Raw genomic sequence first — 14,600 nt, forward strand, 5'->3', positions numbered from 1 at the left:
AAGGCCGATGTGCGCAGCTGTAGGGTTAGCCAGTCGACATGCATAAATTCAGTGACTTGGGTTTAGGTACTAACATTTCTGATGGTTGTGGTAAGGGTAGGGGCTTCGGGGGGCTGTCAACACCTTTATCACGAACGTAGCTAGCTAGCTAGCTAGCACTTCTGGTCTGTACGGGACGCTCCAGATGAAAACGGGCTCCATTAGCTCAGTCAGTAAGTCACCTACTCTGGAGATTTGAAGTTCCAGGACTCAAACTCCCAAGTGACCAAGTCAGACTTGCTGACAATCGGGGTGTCCAGATCATAATTAGTTTAAGATTCCTATTTTATTTGGATCCTGTGACACTTTCTTCTTATTTTTTTCTGCTTAAAAGTGTTTGTGCAGCTTAAACTTTAAATCTTGGAAACACAAAATGTTGCAGGTGGGTTGAACATTTCACCCAGTAGTCAGGTATATATAATGACACTCTCTGATCTCAAGGTAATGCTGTAAAAATCAAGTTTGCGTTTCCACAATTATATATAAGTCCAAATTCTTTCTTTACTATAATCTACGATCATTGCCGCTTGCAGCTATATTTATTGTGTTGTTTTTCACTATGACCTGCCAAGGGACTGCAGATGCAAATTAGCTTGAAGCTATAATCTGGTACAGTGCATCAAATAGTAAAGTTAATGTTTTACAGTACGCTGTACATTAAATTGAAATTGAATTAAATTAAGTAATATGCACACATTTTGCACAAAATGTGGCCCTTTCTATGCAAAAGCCTCATTGCAAAAAAGTCCAATTTCAGAAAGGTGGTGGTAACTGAAGCACATTTTTAAGGGGTGTCACACCCAGAATTTCCAGTGAACATGGTAGCAGTGATCATAGCCAGGCGAAGCAGTAGCGCATCACATCATATACGCACAGATGGCACACACAGTACCAATACCTGATATTCATCCCAACAGAACGAAACTGGAAAACAACATAAAACCTACTGCTGTGAGAAATGGAGATGATGATTGTGCACTGTAGCAGTCCAGCACAGGGCAGAGGAGAGAAAACAGCTCACCATGCACCCAGAGGCACGAGGGCAGCGTACAGGTAAAGCATCCAACAATCACTCCGACAAAACAGTCAATACAGAGTGAGTGATACAGAGAGACAAAATAAGAGCCACAAATAATGAAAGAGCAGGGGGAAGTTAATAGATCATTAGAATATTTTTAATTACAATTAGAATAAGTCCTCTTTCAGATCAAACATTTTAAGATATGAGTTGAAAGTTTTGTTCTTGCAGCTGTTTGACTTAGACGTTCCTTAATCATGTTGTATAATATGCTACTTCAGTAAACCTTGTGAACAAATACTACAGGGACCACTAGGGAAAATTGCAGATGAACATTTAACAGACCTCCAACAAACACTCAGCTGCAAAACTTTATGGGAGTGTCTGCGCTGTGATATAATTAGCACAATATGTTTTGTGAATCAGACCTTGAGATGGGGCAGATCGAGGTTGCAAGTGATGCAAAATTGATGGTGCCGTCAACGACCACAATCCATTCTTTGTGAAGTCGCCACAATGTTTAGAGTAGACTCCATCTTTAGTTATGGAAATATATGTTACGTTTAGTCATTACCTATTGCACTTGCTGGGTCTAGGCATTAGTATGGGAGTTGGACACTGCATGCCACAGGTGCAGCTAATTGGGCATGCTTGTTAGTGATTGCATTCTGAGCAAGAGATAACAGATAGTAATTTTAGGCTTACTTGACTGGATGCTGAGAGCCAGGTGAGAGTTCCCACTTGAACTTTAAAATAATAGGGGGAAGCATGGCTCCAGGGAGTAATGGATAAAAAGGTAGAGGAGGAAGAACTGAATGTAGTGTCCCTGATTGAACTCAATAACCTTCATTTAAATGATGAATAAAGCTACTGACTGTCAAAATTAAGGAAATGTCTTTTGATTGTTGGTTAAACCACAAATAGTTGAATGATAATTATTATAGTACTTCTAATGAATCAAAGTTTGAGTGACACGTATCACATTGCCCTGTTTATTGATTGACTGCTGCCTGGCTTGCCTCACTTGTCCAAGTGTGCACGATCAATTGACAACAATTTGGATGTTCAACAGTGGGTGGACCAATTCGATTGCAACTATATGACAGGAGACTAACAATGAGAGTGGCTACTACTTTCACCAACTGCAGGCAAATAACACAGTGAATGAAAGTGATTGAAAACATGAAGTGTGAAGAATTTGATTAATCTGTCTATGGGGTGGATTCAGCTGAAATTAGGTGGTTTTAGATTTAGATTAGGTTGCTGCTGAATGTGTAACTGTCAAAATGTGTGATTTTTCCACACAATTGGGCTACTTCTTATTTAATAAGGCAGGTAAAATATTTTGGGTGGGTTGTGATAATTTGCAGTACTTTACCATTTGGGTGGTTTCCACCAACAAAAAACTTTGCATTGGTCCCGCTTCTTCTCTGAATAATTTGATTAAAACTGACAGGGCACTAAATTCAGTAAGCTTGGCATGACCGTCAAAAAACAAATCATTTCACTTTATTACAACTAGGTTGAACCTTTTTTTGACTTTCAAATGTTGATTCTGTCATATCTCTGTGATAAAAGACTTTGAAGTGAAGTTTACATCCATCTTTTCGTATAAGACAAGACTTTTAACGTTTAATGTAAAATTATAATTATTATTAGACTTTGTAGTCTTGACAGCGCACTTTCGCATGGGCAGTTAACAGTGCTTGACTGATGCAGGCTGTTGCTAAGGTGTTGCTGAAAACTTGATGGTGTTACTGGTTATTGGTGTTTCCAATGACTGGAATCAATTACAAAAAAAAACCTGAAACTCGAGACTCATGTTCCCCTCTCAGCTTTTAAGGAACTTCTGTCTGTGATATTAATTGCATGTGTCATTTTTTAAACATATTCTCTATTTTAATATATTTGCTACAGAAGCCCTAAGCGGCCATCCATTCAAATCTTTTTTTACTCCGTTTTCCCGTGATAATTGGATAATTCTCTTGAGATCTCGAGATAACAAACGATAGCAGAATACAGGGGTTGGCAGGTGCATTTTTTAATGATAATTTCAGAAAACTTTCCAGTGTCACTGTTTAGCGCAGTTGGAAGAGCACAGGACTTGTAATCCAAGGACTGTGTATACAACTCTTCTTTGTGTGTTTTTTATCATCCACTTCAGCAAAATTGTTATGAAGGCATTCAGGTTTAGGGTTAGGGCATGCTTTATTGGGAACATATGAAACAGTGTATTCATAAGAACTTTGTTGAAGAGGATTATAAAAAAGATAAAATGGAAGAAATAAATTGTTTGTAAGTTGGGATCAAACATGCAACCCTTTGTCTGTGAGTCCTGTGCTCCACCTAGTTGGGCGCAAGCCTTATTGCACATACTGTATTCGCCTGAATGTCATTTGCTCAGAAATTAAACTTATAATGACTTGATCAAAGTGAACAGACATGATTTTTACATCAATTTATAGGAGTGCTCTTTGCTATAGTATCAGTGTCACTGTATAATTAATTTAATTAACTTCTGACCTGTTTATCCTACATTGTATTTGAATTTGTATTTTATGTGAAACCACGTTATACTGCACAGCTTTATCTGTCTTGACCAGATCGCTGTTATAAATGCTAATCTGTTCTCAATTGGCTTACCTGATTAAATAAAGGTTAAAAATGAAATAAAATAAATGGTGGTTGCATTATTTGTGGTGTTGCTCTTGGTGTTTGTAGTTGGTAGTTGTGTTCAATTATTGTTTTGCAGCGTTGGCTTCTTGCAACAGTTATTTTTGTGGTGTCTGATGGTTGCTAGCTGCAAAGCTTTTGGCTAGTTACCTGCCGGGGGTGGAAAAGGTTACTGGTTTTCACCTGTAGTGCCTGTTGTGTTTTTGTGGGGTGGTGATAATGTTAGCCTGGACAAAAGTAGTTAATTTTTGGATACTGATATTTCTGCAAATGTCAACATGTTATGAGCTGAACACAATCTAAGACACTCTTAAAGGACAATCAGAACACATGCAGCCCCTTTTCATTATTTACCTCTGCCTTTCATAGACAATCACACACACACACGTGCGCTCCTCTCACCTGCCCACGCATTTGGCCCTGCCGATCTTCCACTAGTATTGTTGTCAGTCTCCTCACACCCCATTTCTGGCAAGATAAAACCCCCAGCCCACATGGACCAAAGAAAGGCCAACACGGGTTTCATAATTGGAGAGAATGAGGGGGAGAGGAGGACGCAATGCAATCAGACTCAAAGAAGAATGAGACCTTAATTAGACATTCTTTTATTACTATCTATAGAAGGCTTTCCTTCGAGCTCCTCTCTCCTCTCGCCTGGAAACCTACCGTATCAGTGAATTCTAATTAGGGAGCACTTGATTAGAGTGTGTGCTTACTGTGGCCTAGATAGGCCGGCTTCATTGGTATGAGCCCCGGTGCTTCGGTGCGGTTGGTCCCACACTGTGCCATCAAACGAGTGCTCCAGTCTCTGAGGAGTGCTGGAAAAGGAGTGGGAGGAGGGAGAAGATAGGGTGAGTGAGGTACATAGAGAGATAACAAGACTGGGCATCACCAGGGGTGGTGACACAGGGGAAGGGGAGTCTACATCTGAGAGGTGCATTAGTGAGACTGCAGGTGTTTGAAGTGAACTGTGTGTGTGTTTGTGAAAAGGTGAAGTGTATGGCTATGTGGCGGAGTGTGTGAGATTGTGCACGTGGGTATAGAGTATGAGTATGAGATCCTGAGTACACCTCCTGTGGTGTGAAGGCTGGTCAGAACAGCAAGGCTCTCCAGTCTCACAGCGAGTGTGTGACTCTCTCTCACCAGAATTTTTCGCTTCAGCTATACATTGGATCTTGGCTTGTCTGGTCAGGCCTCATTTGATTGGCCCCTTACTGAGGGATGAAGTGTGCATGCAGGCTAAGACAGATAAATCCTACTGTGCAGCTTTCCTTTCTGTTTTAGCCCTCCATCCACACTAAGTTTAGATATGTGAAAAAATGTAGCCCCCTCATTCATTTTACTGAGGTTGTAAGGCAAACAGGTTCAATAAAATGCAACGTCCGACAAGGCACTGTGTTGGCCAATCAAATGCACATTACCTGTAAATTAACTTTGTAACATGAATGTCAAAGTTTACCTGGTAAAATGAATAAAGATAAAACCATCTTCAAAGTGATAACTTTCATAATTGTAAAATCCTTCCTCTGTGCAGATCTTTGGTGTCTGGGACTTTTGTCACTTTCACGGCTGTGACTCCTCGATCTCTTTGAGTTTGTTCCCCTTGGGTTTGTCTGGTAGGTCTCTCTGTGTTATATGTGTCTATGTTGTTTGAGGCACTCTAACTCCTGGCATCAAGTCCATCAGCTGGTGTATATCTATCCTGGTTCTCTAATCACTTATTGCCGGATTGTTCAGTCAGCCACCTTGTTAGTACCTGTCAGGTGGCTCTAGTGAAATCTCTTGTTTGTGTTTGTGAATTTCCTGCTCTAGGTATCCTGTGACTAATATCTCCTCTCTTGTCATCCAGGACCACACTCTTCCACCTGCCCGCTCGTTACGACTCAGCCACTCCGGTGCTACACCAGCCAGCCACATCAACTATCGTGCCAGCCCCAATCACTCCAGCCACTACCTGCCACCCTCTGTGCTTCACCAGCAATACTCTGAGCTCACACCATCTCCATACCCTGCTCCCCTTTTAATAAACATCTTGTCTTTGTTTTGGGGCTGAATGCCAACTTAGCTGGTATTTTTCTAACCCCCCCCAAATAAATTCAAAAACTGTCCCTAAAGTGGATGAATCTAAATTCTCAGTGTGAATTCAGAAAGCAAAGCTCAGATCAGACTCTTATTTTATGCTTGTTCAGTTGTCTGGAAATGACACAGAAAAAACACAATATGAATATAAATGAGAACAACTAAATCGTGATGGTGGAAAAGGAGATGATAAGGTCAGGGAATAACATTAGACGAGGTCATGGTCGACTGACGAGGACAAAGACAAGGGAAGGGACAAAGAAATGTAAAGGAATAGCTGAGAGAAAAAATGTATATGCATAACCGGCCTCCATGAGAACGAGTACTGCACGGTCCTGAACTGGCATCCTTGAATACGGGAGGCGGACACCCTGACGAGGAGGCTGAAACCCACAGTCTCTGGTGTCTGTTGCCAGTGCATCTCTTAAGGTGTCAGGGAGAGGGGTTTACTCGCTGCACAGCCTCGCTGGCTTCCATCACATATGCACAAGGGAAGAAATACACAGTAGGTCATCACAGAGAGCAGAAGGGGACAGAATGGAGGATCACCAGCTGAGACTCAGAAGAGAGATGATTTGGTCAGAATGGTATTCGCCAGGCGCAGTCACTCATGTGCTGAGACAAAAAAAGGCAATACAGGAAATCATGTGGGCAGGGCTGTAAGCAAATTGTGGTAGCTATCATGGCTTATGGGCGTACAACAGCACTCATAAGTCAGTTCAAAGTGGAAGCAAATCGGACTCATTCAGTTCCTCATAGAAATTAATGCAGAACAAAATCCAGTATGTCTGTGCCACTCCTTGCCAGATATGGACTGTAATGCACAGTTTTGATGTTTACTAAACAAAACAAGACAGAAAATAGATTTAGCCTTCTTTTGTTGTTTACGGATTTTCAGTATGGATCGAGATCTTTGCAAAACTGAGTAAAAACTGTAGTGTGGACTCATTTCACACACAAACAGCATTTTCAGATTTAGCTTAGTGTGGCTTTAGAAGAGGAGCAATATAGAGGTGAAGATGGGATCGGGGGGGGGGGGGGGGGGGGTCGTACCAGGAAATGTTCTCACCTCTGTTAAGTCATTTAGCAGCCGAGGCTACAAGCTATTATGTCTGAGCTTTAGCCGTGACAATAATAATAATTACGAGACGGCTGGAGCTGAAGAATCGAAGCGGCCATTTAGCAGATGAGCTCCTAAACGACCTCCTGAAAAAAGAAATGGCACTTGTCCAACCAACGTGTCAGCACTCTCTCTCCCTCTCTCACACTCTCCTTCTCGTGTCTTTCTTTCTGTTTCTCTCACCCTCTGTCGCACATTCAGTATCAAGCTTTCTCACTGTCACTTTTGAAAAGTGGTAGACCAATGAAATGAGGCACACACACACCAAATATTCTTTACACAAGAGCAGACACACAAGATTTTTTTCTCACTTACTAATACACAGACACACGTTTGTTCAACACACATACACAATCCTTTTATACAGTATGTATGCACATGTGAAGAAACGCAGTCTCCTTGTCCATTCTCACTTCTGAGGATACACAGACCCTTTGATTTGACCAACAAAAAATATGCCTTTCACTCTCCCCCTCACACACACAGACACGTGTACCCCTCTCCCTGGAGTAAAACCACACTGGCTGTTGCTTCATCTTGTGATGTGGCTGCAGAGGAGCTGCATCACACTAACTATCCCCCACAGAGACAGAGAAATAGAGAGGGAAGCAGAAAGAGTAAAGAATGGGGGTAAATTAGAGAGGAGAGAGAAACAAATTGACTGAAAAAGATGAGAGATGTTTGCCCTGCATATATTTATCCCAGAATAAGAGAAGGGAGTAGGAGGAAGGAAATGGCTAAAGTGTGAACATAGACACGGGAAAAAGAACGACTTTAACTGAAATATCCTTTGTATTATTTGAAGAATCTGTATCATTACAGTTTCTTCATTTTAAAATGGATTTATGGTACAAACATCTATACTTTGGTGCCTCTTTATTAACAATTTATGGGTCTTATTGCAACCATGATTTCTACATTTACGCTCACAGCTCACAGGTATTTGATGCTGGAGACAGCTTTCGCGTCCTGCATCGCATGTGTTGTCCAGTAAAGTGGAAAGCCCCAAGTGGACCTGCTGATGCTGGTATTGCAGAACACCTTAGCTCAGAGTCTGTGAGTACTGGCACGGCCTTATTTCCAAAATCTGCAAAACTGACCATTAGTGTTTTATTTTAATTTGTTGATTGCTGTTCCCTTACCCTAACCTTGAAATCTTTTATCATCTCCCCTCTTGGTCTCCCCCAGGGTCTGGCTTGTAACTGACAACAATACTAGTGGAAGATCGGCAGGGCCAAATGCGTGGGCAGGTGAGAGGAGCGCACGTGTGTGTGTGTGATTGTCTATGAAAGGCAGAGGTAAATAATGAAAAGGGGCTGCATGTGTTCTGATTGTCCTTTAAGAGTGTCTGAGATTGTGTTCAGCTCATAACATGTTGACATTTGCAGAAATATCAGTATCCAAAAATTAACTACTTTTGTCCAGGCTAACATTATCACCACCCCACAAAAACACAACAGGCACTACAGGTGAAAACCAGTAACCTTTTCCACCCCCGGCAGGTAACTAGCCAAAACGGCTGTTTCCGGTCTTTATGCTAAGCTATGCTAATGGCCCAGGCTGACTTATTGAAATTGCTTGTTTTGGCTGAAAAATATTCCATTCCCTATCATAGAGGACTAAGGAATACAGCAAAAGTTCACAATTGAGAAGCTTGAATCAGATTTTTTGGTTAAGAAAATTATGATTATGAGATTTGGCTGAACAATACAATACATCCAGTTATTAGTTAGTGAACTATAAAATAGTAGAGTGTAAAGTTTTTCTCACAATTTCCACCAGCAAATGACAGTACTGTCAATACCGTCAAACTTACTAAATTAAACACTATAGAAATAGTGGACCAAAAGAGTAAGAGGAGAGTGACAGGAAAGGACTACTAAGGAAGAGGCGATGAAACCAGTCAGGAAATAATTGAATAAAACAGAAGAACCCTGAGGTAAAGAGAGAACAGTTGTGCGTTTGATGGAAAGAAGATGCTGGGAAGGTGAAACAGACATAAGGCAAAGGAGACAGACAATGATGCTGGTGTACGTGAGGAGAAAACAGGGCGATGAAGACCAAACGTCTGTCTCCAGTTGACGGAACAAAAAAAAGATTTTTTTTGAAAAGCTGATTTCAGAAGGCGCCCAGTAAGAGACAGGGAAATAGATAGAATGAGACAGACAGAAAAGCCCAGAGGACAGAAACCAAATGCCTACTTCTGCTGCCGTGGCATCGACTCCAGAAAGGCCTCTCTCTCTTTCAACGATTATGTGATGAGAAGAGTTTCAGTGAGAACAAGGCTAATAGAGATGGTGAGATGTGTTAAAAGAGACAGGTTAAGGGAAAGGTTAAGTGCAGGAGTTTGAGAAAGGCAGGTTAAAGCTGCAGTTGGCAAAAATTTAACACACAGTGTTGAACCTCCTGCGTCTCGGCTGCTCATGCCACTCTGCTCAGCCCCTCCCACCAAACCCACAAGTTCGTACGGCAGCAGAAGGAGCCCGCTGCCCTGCAAAACCTCATCCATCGTACGTCTCGCTCTGCAAGACAAGAGTCTCGCCAGGACCCCAGTCTCTCTTGCCATGACTCGTCTTCTCAAAGACGCTCCTCCAGTACTCGTCAAACCCAGGGCAGCGTGCCCCCAGTTTCAGAGGCAGCTGCGACGCCGTCTAACAGCGGGATAAGAGGCTAGTACACCACTGTCACCCCCTCAAAAGTTACTCCCCACTGTTTGTCATCATGCCTCTTTTCCACCATGACATCGAGCATAAGGAGCCTGAAGCTCAGTGTGAAGCCGGGACGTGATCACACATGTGTTGTACTATAAGCTGTTGTTGGCAAAGGAGGGAATGACCGTCTTTTAATTGCTATGTGACTCCTCCTGGCTCTTGATTGGTTGTTTTGACACAGGCGCAGTGAATTCCTGCAAATGCCTTTAAGAGCACAACGAGGAGCCAGAGGAACCTGATTTCGTTCACAGATTATCTGCCTCATGTACTACTGTCAGGATATACTGACAGTTTCAGCAAATATGACAAAAGTTTTTTTTATTTTTTATAAAAGTTACCTACTGCAGCTTTGAGAGACAGTGAGGAAGAGAGATGGAGAGAAGTTAAGTGTGAAGTCTTGCTCTCCCTATTACAGTCCAGCTCTTTGTGACTGAAAAAGCTGAAGAGGAGCATTGCACCCAAGGACTCTGAGGTGTCTAGTTTCCTCAAATTCAGCATGACAGCAATTGCCAGTGCATGTGAGTGTGACCAACTCATTTTTGGAGAGCAGAGAGACTAGCACAATCCTGGCACAACAATGTGGAGAAGAAGATATATACATTATTAAAAGGAGGAATTCAGTATCAGCATGTGAAAGTCCAATCACATCAGCTCCTGTCATCCCCTGTAAAAGCAGGAGACAGTTTAATCGGAGGAGATACCTGGCCGGCTGGTCTGAGGAGAAAACTAAAGTAATCAAAATATTAATATGAAAAACTCCCTGTTTGAAAGCCAGAAGATGTCCCTTTGTGATATGAAAATTTTTGTTGTTGTTATTCCTGCCTTATATTATTATTATTATAAAACTATATGCAGTGTTTTGGCGTTCAATAAGCCTTTAATTATAATTTATAAATATATCACGCAACAAAGTTAATCCTACAAACTGTCACAGCACAGCTCTTATACTGGGACAAAAACAAGAGACATGGGTGTACTAAATAACAAAGTAAAACAAAATCTGAGAAACAGATAGTTGGGATGTGGGAGGAATCGGCAAAGTCACCTGTTGAGGGAGTGGATGATTGAAAATATACTGCATGGATCTTGTGTTGTAAATCCAAAGAGAAGAAAATAAAAGTCACAATGCAGAGCTGTGTGTTGGGGAGAGGAGATCTGCCAAAGGACTGGCTGCTGCTCTGGCTTACATGCATGAGTTTGTATACTGTCACCACCTTCTTTTCAGGAGTCACGAGTGGCGTTCTAGCATTTTTCAATTTTTTTTATGTCTTGCACACCACTGTGGGACCTTTTTATAACTTGGAGTTCTTCAGTCATAGGAATATTGATCAATACTCATTGCATGTATTAATATTTTAATGTTTTTGGGAGATTTATGTTATTTGTAACATGATTTTTTGGAAATAAACAGTGTTTTGAAGAAAAATTCCTAGTAAGCTGTCAACATGTAAATAGTAAACATGGAGACCGCCTGGGTATATCTTCAGAAATTGTATCATAAATGTTGTTTTTTAAGCAGTTTACAGTTACAGTTGTAGTCAAGGTGTAGGAGAAAACATTCAGTTGCATTAATATGGGGACATTGCCTTTGAAATTTTGATTTTATACTAGGCAAGGATGAAAATCAATTTTTTCCCTTTACTGCATCTCCATATACTCAGCTGGGATGGTAACATAAATGGGTTTATTTATAATTGATTCATATTCCTTAGCTTCTATTAAAGGAGACCATAAATATGCATATAGGCCTAATGTTTGAGGTGTTATACCTGTTTTTTCCTTTTTCCCCTTGGGATAGGGATAGTTTTAAACAGGTTTTAATGTTTTATCGGAGGGGACAAATGCATGTGTCTAAATATTGACACAGGATTTACGTCACAAAACATAATTTTTAGGAACAGAAGGAGGATCAATGGATCAATTTAGGATCAGTTTTGTTGACATTTTATAAAGTGATTAAACGGATTGCAGTCAGTTACTTATATGTGGTTCTTATCTACAGCACAATAATCCCACTGCTGCATGTACTACAGGCAAAGCAACATTTTGGTCATTAACACATAAATCACTTGAGATAACGGTAAGAATTTGATTATTCAGAGGTACTGTGTTTAGGGTCGTGACTAATGTTGATATTTCTTGACAGGTTTGAAGTTGCTCAGAGTGCATCAGGACGATGCCTGATCCACCCTGGATGATTTCACTGTGGATACTATAAAATACTATAAAATCAACGAGCAGTGTAACCATTTTGATGATTTTGGCAGCCTTATGGAAGATTAATACAAAAACATGCAGGCCATTCTTTAAAGAAGATCAAACGGGTCAAAACAAGTGGGAGGGAAAATGTGCACTTGAAACCTAATTTAAGATTTTGTAAACACACAGATATTTTTTAAACAAACATTTCTCCTCCTTCCAAGCATGCCGGGCCGGTAGGTGAGATACAGTCTACATCACTGGTACGTCAAATAATAATAGTAGAGAAGAACATTCTGAGCATGCGTAGTAAGCATATTTTCATTTAGCTGTAATAACTTAAACAATAATAAACAATAGTAGGTATTTATTTATTTGACACCTAATTTTTAGTGATGCAGTAAGTTGTAATTACAACTAGCCGTGCTAACCAACCAACCTGTTCTCACTCCCAGCTCTTGCATTTGGACGCAGGGTTAAGACCCGTCAGCGTGGGGGTCCCCATAGTGTCATAGTTCAAGGCGGTGGGAGAAGCCCTGCAGTGTCACTTTTGGATGGTAAAGGTACATATATGATATTTAACAGAAATGCCCAACGATGGAGGTAGCTGAGGTTGATGGGGGACCAGAAACCGGACTTTCAAAAGGGAGACGGGGAGGTGTTCTTTTGTGCATATAAAGGTTTTGTCAAAAAGTCAACATAAAATATTTTATTTACGTTACTTAGGTTACGTAAATTGTGTAAGTTACGCAAGTAACGATACTGAAATTACGTGTTAGCTGACATACGTAGTTATTTTAACCCAAACCATGATCTATGAAAAATCGCCACCTTAGGCGTTTTTCAGTTTGCGTGTGGACGAGAGGTCAAAATGTAGTGGAACATATTCGCTTTGAAAAATATCCATGTACTGTATGTGCGGCCGAGGCCAAAGTGACCATCACTGTAGATGTGTGCTCATGAATGGAATAGCGAGCCAGGCCCAAAATCCCCACCCATGAAAATGTGCAACTAATCCGATTCCCTGCAATTAGATGAAAACATAGGATTATTTCACTCAAGGTGTACTGTGCCAATCCGTTGCCGTCATAATCTCAGAAACAACCTTAGTCAAGAGTCTAGAAATGCTGACGCAGGCACAGTTCAGACTCCACACTCTACACACACGCTCTCATCAGCACATACACTCACACACATTAGGAAATTAGCCATACCAAAAACAAACAAAGCACTTTGAAACACATGCACACTCTCAGTTGATAAACGCACACACACACACACACATTTGTTCATTCAGCACTTTAAAGCAAACCATTAGTCGCTCAATCAGGCAGACCCCCACAAGGGAGAGAGAGCTAATTAACGGCCGTATCGAAATGCCAAGCCTCGCACTTTATCAAGGTTTCGGGAAACACGATGAGTACCGACGAATGCTATATTGTTCTCGCTCTCTGCCTGCCTGTCAGTCTCTCACTCTCTCCATCCATCTCCCCATTCATACTTCCTAATTAAAAAAAAATATAATGAATCTACTGGAAAATACCAAGCCAAGTTTAATAAAGTTCAAGATGGGTACATACTGTGATCTGTGAAGTTATCTTAGGCAATATAGGTATGTGATTTTTTATCAACATAATGCCATAATGCTAGTAATCAGGGGCGCAGGACTGGGGGCTCCTCATGTGAGGAGAAAGATACACAAAAATACAAGAAGCAGTGGAAGGCAAAGAGGGGAGCATAGAGAATATACAGGGTCCAGAATTTTGTGCTACAACCCCTGCCAGCGAAGCAACCAGAAACTCAGACACAGCTGTTTGAGCTGGAGGCAGTTTTAGGCTTGACTTCATAGTCAAACCTAGAACCTCTCTTTATCTTAGTTAATTCTCAGCTGTCTGTGGAGACCAAACTTGAGTTAAAAGTAGTGTGAATGTTGGACTGTGAACGGAAACGCAACTCCAAGGAGATTCATGTTGCTCTGAGTCTGCTGTAGGTTGGTGAGCCTATTATATCAAGCCCATGTTCCCTTGAGTTTGTTTCATTATTAAAAAAAGGACTGATGCTGCTTTATGTTTGAAATGAAGGCTTGCTCTTTGCATAGTTTTAACGAGAATATCAATCTGGACTTATTTAATGATTCATAAAAATAATATGGAGCCGAGCATCCATTAATTATTATTACTAGACAGCATAAGTCCCACCCCACTACAAGAAATATTACCCCCATATGCCAGCAGTAGATGTAGCTACCTATTTAGTTTAAAATGAGGAGATAAAATCCCAAAAAGACCAATTAAAACAACCCACTATGAGAACCTGCACTGTGTTATGGAGAGGGGGTTGGACTCTGGCTCTCTATAGCTGCCATTTAAAAGCTCACAATATTAATCATTTGCAAATTAATATATCCAGACAATTTACACAACAACAACCACAGGGAATGTAAGGAATGTATGTTCTTTTAAATTAGAGGATGTCTAACAGACTCCATATACCAAATAAATAATAAACCAAAAATATCATTTTCTATTATATTTGGTAAATGGAATATAATCTTTAATGAATTTTAGTCCTTTGGAGTGTTTTCAGCTGTGTGTCACTCAAAAATGTATTGTCTATAGTGTGCTGGACAACAGTAATTTATTAAATGTCTTGTTGGTCTTCAAATGCTTCTTTAAATTCCACCCATGCAGGTTAGACAGAAATTCTGCCATCGCTATCAAACCTGAATGTAGCAACAAAGACCCCAGACTCTGGATTATTG

General features: G+C 40.8%; 1 long non-coding RNA gene across 1 annotated transcript; it reads left to right on the top strand.

Moving 5' to 3' along the window:
* Positions 1-919: 919 nt before the first annotated feature.
* LOC119892130 lies at positions 920-5,845 on the top strand. The gene is made up of 3 exons (XR_005442516.1): positions 920-1,092; positions 5,265-5,346; positions 5,580-5,845. It is a non-coding gene; the product is annotated as an uncharacterized LOC119892130 (long non-coding RNA).
* The last annotated feature ends 8,755 nt before the right edge of the window (positions 5,846-14,600 follow it).

The sequence above is a fragment of the Micropterus salmoides genome, unplaced genomic scaffold (genome assembly GCF_014851395.1).
Source record: "Micropterus salmoides isolate LMB-PRFRI ecotype aquatic unplaced genomic scaffold, ASM1485139v1 Ms_hic_scaffold_7, whole genome shotgun sequence".
In the NCBI taxonomy this organism is placed as follows: Eukaryota; Metazoa; Chordata; class Actinopteri; order Centrarchiformes; family Centrarchidae; genus Micropterus; species Micropterus salmoides.